Here is a 7,982-nt window from a genome sequence, read left to right on the forward strand (position 1 = left end):
TCTAAGACAGCAACCGGCATGATTTCCGATGCTGCCTCCATACAATCCAGCAGGTCTAGCGGCACCACAGCCAGTTGTACCCCTACCAGGGGCACAGCCTGGAGCTCCACCCCCACCCGCAGATGAACCCATAATTGAACCTCCTCCTCCAGCAGAGGCACTCGGAGCAGGAGCTGCTGCACTGCCTGGTAGTAATGTGCAGGACCTACCCTCATGTAACGGACCTACAACTAGGTCACAAACAAAAGAAACAGCCCCTAGAGACAGAGGCGCGCTCGAACCTGACACTACTACCCATCAACTTCCTCGAGTCATGATAGGAGAGGTGGCAGTGTTAAAACCGTGGTCCCCAGCGGAAGCTAGAGTTATGATAGCCGAGGCACCAGACCCCTTAAAGAAGCCCACTGCCTTTCATAATTGGCTAGAACAAATATGTACCATTTACAGCCCTCTTCCTGGGGATGTGCTAATGCTGCTAAAATGTGCGTTTGGGTCCTCATGGTCGACCATAAGGGACGGATTTGCTGTTCCCCCGGGAGAAAATGGAGATTGGCGACAAGATGATGTACAACTGGACCAGGGAAATGAATCTTTTGCTCACTGGTTAGAACATAGAGGTAAAGAGGCTATAATGAGAGGAGCCAAGAAGCATAGTGACATAGGAGAAGTTACTCGATGTCTGCAAAGAAAGGAGGAGACAATTCCTGATTTTGTAGCTCAATTTAAAAGCAAGTGGGAGGAACATGCGGGAGTTCCGTTAGCAGACAATGGACCTTTGGCAGTACAAACACTGCTAAACTGCATGTTACCCTTTCAAGCTCAAGCCTTTAAAATGATTAATCTAAATTGGCAGACTCAGCCCTGGGTGGACGTAGTTACTGCTCTGGTAAATATGGATAGGGAAGGACTCTTTACTCAGTCGAAAGAGCAAAAGCCAAAAACAGCGGGGCAATATTTCCAACAGAATAGAAGAGGATTTGCAGGAAGAGGAGGTTATGGTAGAGGCAGAGGAAGGGGAAGAGGACAATGGCAAATGAGAGATAGATCACAGGATGAATGTAGGAACTGTGGGAAAAGAGGACATTGGGCTAGAGATTGCCTATGCCCCCCAAGGCCACAGCAGGGATACGCCCAACAAGGAGGGTATCCAGCTCCAGGGGCAGAAGGAACTTCCTTTTCTTTCAGTAAACCTAATCCATCCGCATAGGGGTGCCACGGAGAAGCGGTGGTACAGGCGGCTGTGATCAGATTGTCCAAATCCATGAGAGAACAGCCTATGGCTACAGTTAAAATAGGAAATAGCCATTTGGACCTTCTGGTCGATACCGGTGCAACAATGTCCTCTGTACCCCCCTCCGTGGGTATACCCGCCATTCAATTTAACGTTGTAAGCATGGGAGTAGCCGGTATCCCTATGTTAGAACCCCTCTCCAAACCTACCGAAATTCAAGTGCACGGGCAATCCGTCACAGACACCCTCATAATTTCTCAGACCGCCCCTCTCCCTATGTTGGGAAGACAGGCTTTATGTAAATTGGGAGCAGTTATATACTGCACTCGAGACGGCATGTTCATTGAACTGCCTCAAATACAAACTCATCAGCTAATGAATTTAATGATAGAGGAAAAGCAAGTAGAAGGAGCCCCCATTTTGTACTGCTGGCAGCTGAATAGCAATCCTTATGGCCAATTGGTAGAAAATGTATACCAAGCCTTGCAGGAATTGGAAGATCCTCAGGGGCAGTATTTACAATATCTAATTGAAACCAGTAGAGAAAAGAAACGGACCCATTGTACGGCATGGTACACGCATAAAGAAACACCCAATTATCAAGAATTGGTTTGCACATACCTAAACCAGCCAGAATTGCTGCAGATTTCACCTTATTTATTCTTTGGAGATAAAGGCCTGGGAATGTTGGTTCACCATAAAAATCAGCAATATACCTGGACCAGGTTGCCGCAGGGGTATACTGAAAGTCCTGCGGTGTATGCGGCAGCGTTTAAAAATGACTTGGAGGAATGTCAGTTATCGGATCAGTCCACCTTAATCCAGTACGCAGATGACCTTTTGGTTGCCTCCCGAACGGGGCCAGACTGCCAAGAAGATACTATAAAATTGCTCCAGCATCTGGCTAGCAGGGGACACAGGGTGTCCTCCGAGAAGTTGCAGTTTTGCCAAACATCCGTCCAGTATTTGGGTTTTCAGTTGGAGTATGGACAGCGAAGATTGGGACTGGAAAGAATAAGGGCAGTGGATAAAGTGCTGATCCCGTGAACAAAGAAGGACATTTTGTCGTTTCTGTGAATGGTGGGTTATTGTAGACAATGGATATATGACTACAGAGAAATGGATGCGGTCTTACGATCAGCTACGCTGCAGACAGAGCCCCCCATAGTCGAATAGACGCCAGAACGAGATAAGGCATTCAGTGATCTTAAAAATGCTATGGTCAGTGCTCCCGCGTTAGGACTACCTAAGTATAATAAGCCTTTTCAGTTATACGTCAATGAAAGAGAAGGCTTTGCAACAGGAGTACTGGCACAAGAACATGGGGGAGGAAAAAGGCCTGTAGCATATTACTCTGTAGCCTTACCAGCCGTAGTGAGAGGCATGCCAGTCTGCTTACGAGCCGTTGCTGCAACCGCCACAATAGTGGAAAAATCCATCCCTATTGTGCTTGATCACCCTTGTGTGGTAATTGTTCCCCACGCAGTGCTGCTATTATTAAATTCGGCAGCTACTCAGCACTTTACGGCGGCAAGAAGGACTGGGTATGAGATAATCCTCTTGTCACACTCTAATTATACCTACCAGCGATCACCAGCTGTCAACCCGGCGACCTTTGTGCCAATACCAACAGAACATCCAGGTGAACCAAAACACGACTGCTTGTTAACTGTTGAAGCCACCACTACACCCAGGCCAGATTTGCTAAGTGATCCTATTGATAATCCTGACTTGATCCTCTTCACGGATGGTTCTTCGCATCGACCCAGTGATGATCAACTATTAGCAGGTTATGCAGTGGTGACTGCTCATGAATTATTGGAAGCTTATGCGTTGCCACCTGGCACATCTGCACAAGCAGCTGAACTATATGCATTAACCAGAGCCTGTATTTTGGCTAAAGATCAAAGCGTCAATATCTATACTGACTCCCGTTATGCAGTTGGGGTAGTGCATGATTTTGGACAATTATGGAAAAACAGAGGTTTTATTACATCCTCAGGAAAATCTATTAAGCATGCGCAAATGGTGTTAAATTTGTTGGAGGCTATTCAGTTGCCAAGTAAAATTGCAGTACTAAAATGTGAGGCCCACACCATGGCAGGTGATGAAGTCTCGTGTGGAAATAGGTTTGCTGATAGTGCGGCTAAAGAGGTCGCACTGAGGCAGGCCCCACAGCTTCAAGCCACCAAAAATACCGTTAGTAACTTTCCTCCAGAACTTCCTAGTAGCATTGATGCTGATCTACTATGACAGGCCCAAAGTCAGGCAACAGTCCAAGAAAAACGTACTTGGAGTAAGGCAGGTTGCTATCAAGATCATGATATATGGATGCATCCTGATGGCCGAGTGGTTTGCCCACGAAGCTTGTTTTTGCCCCTGTCTCGCCTGGCACATGGACAGGCTCACATGGGCAAAGGAGGGATGGCACATGCATCGTCCCAACAATGGTATGCACCAGGAATAACGGTAACATTTGAAAAAGTTGCCAGAACATGTTTAGTATGTCAGCAGAACAATAGAGGGAAATCGCCCGCAAATTTTGATCACCTACCCCAACCAGAGCTGCCCTTTGAGAATCTACAGATAGATTTTGTACATACGCCCGCAGTAAAAGGATTTAAGTACATACTGGTAATAGTAGATATGTTCTCCAGATGGGTAGAGGCATACCCCACTAGGAGGGATGATGCCAGAACAGTAGTAAGCATTCTGCTAAAAGAAATAATACCTAGATTTGGAATACCTATGGGAATAAACAGTGACAGAGGAACTCATTTCACCAGCAAACTGATAAAAAACTTAACTGAAGCCCTTGGATTTCAATGGAAATTGCACATACCTTACCAGCCACAATCCTCAGGAATAGTGGAAAGAGTGAATGGGGAAATCAAGGCCGCCCTAACCAAAGTATGCCAGCAAAATGGGTTGCAATGGTCGGATGCCATGCCAGTAGTAATGTATGCCCTGAGAAATCAGAAAAATAGAAACACAGGTCTGACACCACATGAGATCTTGATGGGCCGGCCTATGACAACAGGCACACGCCCACCCATGACTCCAGAGAAGGTGGCATTAATTTGGAATGATGAAAAATCATTAAAATATGCTCAGGCCATGTGTGAAACAGCAGGAAGAATACATGAGAAAGTGAGACAGGCCCAGACGCGCCCCACAGAAGGAAACATGCACCCCTTTAAACCCGGAGATCAAGTTTATGTGAAAGCGCTAAATAAAGAATCTTTTTCTCCTAGGTGGAAAGGACCATATTTGGTGCTGCTTACAACTCGAACAGCTCTCAAATTGAAAGAAAAACCTGATTGGGTACACGCTACAAGGTGCAAGTTGCATCATCCGGAGGAAACACCAGAGGTGGAGTATAAACATACTGCACCAGACACCACTTCAGAAACGGGAAAAGATCTGTGCCCACCATAATTTGGCACTCCATTGAAGGACTGATTACTTTCGGATTGCTATATATGTTTATATTTAATGCTGTATAACAATAATTAGGATAATTTAAAGATTTCTAGGATAAATCAGGAAATATGTTAAACCAGATAATAATAATCGGCCTAGGTGTAATAAGGACAGCCACCTGGACCATCCTGCCTACTGAAAAAACAGAATGGGCAGGCCAGTTAGGATGGAAGGCGAGAGACAGTAACCAATCGCAGGGAACTTACACTTGTAACAATGGCACCATTTGTGTAATTGCTAATTGGACGATTAATTGCGAAGCCTGTGGGATGTTCGAAATGAAATCTGGGATGGATAAAATAGTATTTAGCCAAGGATCTAATATAACTCTAAGTATAAAATGGGAATAAGGAGTGAACATAAGTTGTAGGATAGAGAATGACACTGACATACTAAACAATTATACTAAATTATGGAAATGGTATAAAAATGACACAAGAACCGGAGACATAGAACAACCGATATATTTGAAAGACGGTCAGGCGTACGGATGCGTGAATGCAACTCTTAAAGAAGGAAGACCTCACTGGTATGGGGAAACATTCTTTGCAAAGAAAACGAAACAGATAGAAAGTCCTATGGACCATTTGCAAAGATTGCATTCTACCTGTACCCCGGTCTTGATCTCCCCATATACTCTAAATTTGACAGTACAGGTACAATATGAGGATTAAAAAAAAAGATACTGGATGTAGTATTACTACTATACAAGCCAAATTGAAAAAGAGAGTTAGGATCGGGAGAAGGAGAAGGGACTTGGCAACGGTCTTGGGAGGAGTAGGAACTGGTATGGGAGCCCTTAATGCAATAGATATTGAAACATTGCAGAATAAAATACAGCAAGTAAGAGGGCTGACAGGAGATGCTATAAAATTAAGAAATGCTTGGGACAATGGACTGACAGCAGCGATGTTAACACAGTGGATATCAGATACAATGAGTTGGAAGCAAGTAAATAAGGTAGAAAAGGAACAAGAGAATGTTGCAAAGGGACAAGAGAAAGTCAATAATCATACTCAATGTATGTTTAAAGAAATTACCAAGCAGTCACTGAGGGCTGAGCTAGAGCGAGTCGCTATGTCAGGACATGCTCCTAGTTGGATGAGAATTTTCGGATTTGGAAGAAATAATCTAGAAGTAAAGCCTGATCGAAGATATACTAAATGTGACCTTAAGGGATGTAATTTTACAATGAAAGTGGTAAATGTGACAAAAGCCAAAACCTGGTGTCAGTTCTTGGTATTGCCCCAACTGTTTGGAGAAAACTTTTGGTATCCCGAATTTCATGGTAAATGGATAGATCAGGGGAATAAGACCCACAATGCCTCAGATTGCCAAGATTGGCCGTTTGGATAAGTATGCCCATTGCATACCCCTATATATGAACTTTGCTCATTACAACATAGTAGAGGTACATGCATTTGGAATTTGAAACCTTGTAATGATACTACCTTGCATGAGATAGGCCAGAACTATCTGTGTATTAGCAGTGCCTGGCCTATATATGTAGACGGGATTTTGAAAAGGCCCCCTTTAAACACTTGCATAAAAGATGTTTATACTGTGTTTGACCCACATACCAACAAGACATATCAGTTGGGAAAATGGGCTACGGTAATGCAAAGAAGAACTGTATTGGGGATAGAAAATGCCCCCCCTACAGTTAATTTGGCTAAGCTGACGAAATTTTTGAAAAACAATGAAAAGATAGCAGAAGCCTTAGCGAAAAGAGGAAGAGATCTGCACCATTTAAAAGCAGTGATGGATTATGATGAGCAAGGTTTGATTCAAATAGCTACGCAAATAACAGATTTGACGGTACACCACTGGTGGGATGTGTTTAAAGGATGGTCACCTAAAGCATCCGCAGTGCTGGAATTGTTTGTTCGCCCGATGGTTATAATTTGTGTAGTGACAGGAGTTTTATTTATATTAATTTGTATAATGTGGATAAGAGTGAGATATCTGTTAGCGCAAACAGTAGAATCAGTAGCATCTGTAAAAAGAGCTACGAAAGTACTAGAGAGAAAGGAAAGAAAAAGAGCAAACCAGGATGACTATGATGAAGAAGATTGTCTAAAAATGCGTCCTTTCCCAAAGGGATATTATCCTCCCTATGAAAACGAACTGAATACAATGCCGTAAAGCAGTGTTGATCAGTAAAGATCAACAAGGAGGGAATTGTGGGAGAAAACGTATTAAACATTAAGGCATGCTGGGATACTTGACCACTTTACTAATTGAACAAAGGACACTAAACTAGTTAAAACTAAAAGAACTGCTGACTGCCATAATGAAGTCAAGCTGACCTTTTGGCTCAGGGCATCCGGTGATAAAATGTGAACATGTTAATCTGTTTCTTGAGAACAATGGAACCTATGAAACCCTATGTTGAAATGTAATGTGAGCTAATCACCTGAAGTTGTTTACCTTGCTGTATAACTATGAGTGCTGTACATTAGTAATTTAAAGTGCTGGTGGGCAGTAGGGACTGCTGCAGACTCTCCGTGATATCACGTAATAAATTCCTAAAGCGAACCTCGAAGTCTCCGTCTGATAGTTAATTTCCTCGACAATCCCCATGCACAATCCTATGGTTAGATTCCCCAGCTTCAGTCCCAGGTTGAATTCCCCATGTTTAGTCCCAGGGTTAGAATCCCCATGTACAGTCCCAGGGTTAGAATCCCCATGTACAATCCCACGGTTAGAATCCCCATGTTCAGTCCCAGATTGAATTCGCCATGTTTAGGCCCAGCTTTGAAATCCCCATGTACAATCCCATCGTTAGAATCCCCATGTACAGTCCCAAGGTTGGAATCCGCATGTACAGTCCCATGGTTGGAATCCCCATGAACAGTTCCAGGTTTTGAATCCCCATTTACAGTCACAGGGTTGGAATTCCTATGCACACTCGCAGGGTTGCAATCACCATGTACATTCCCAGAGTTAGTATCCCCATGTACACTCCCAGGGTTGGAATCCCCATTTACAGCCCCAGCGTTGGAATCCCCGTGTACAGTCCCAGGGTTGGAATCCCCATGTACAGTCCCAGGGTTAGAATCCCCGGGTACAGTCCCAGGGTTAGATTCCCCATGTACAGTCCCAAGTTTGGATTACCCATGTACAGTCCCAGGGTTGGAATCCCCATGTCCACTCCCAGGGTTGGAATCCCCATGTCCACTCCCAGGGTTGGAATCCCCATGTCCACTCCCAGGGTTGGAATCCCCATGTCCACTCCCAGGGTTGAAATCCCCATGTCCAGTCCCAG

The 7,982-nt window shown here is 44.3% G+C and overlaps 1 pseudogene; it reads left to right on the forward strand.

Annotated features, from left to right (window-relative positions):
* Nucleotides 1-5,479: 5,479 nt before the first annotated feature.
* Nucleotides 5,480-7,153, forward strand: LOC147082753 (uncharacterized; annotated as a pseudogene).
* Nucleotides 7,154-7,982: the final 829 nt, after the last annotated feature.

Source organism: Somniosus microcephalus, unplaced genomic scaffold (genome assembly GCF_052327205.1).
Source record: "Somniosus microcephalus isolate GS21.2 unplaced genomic scaffold, FLI_Smic_1.0 scaffold114, whole genome shotgun sequence".
NCBI classification, from domain to species: domain Eukaryota; kingdom Metazoa; phylum Chordata; class Chondrichthyes; order Squaliformes; family Somniosidae; genus Somniosus; species Somniosus microcephalus.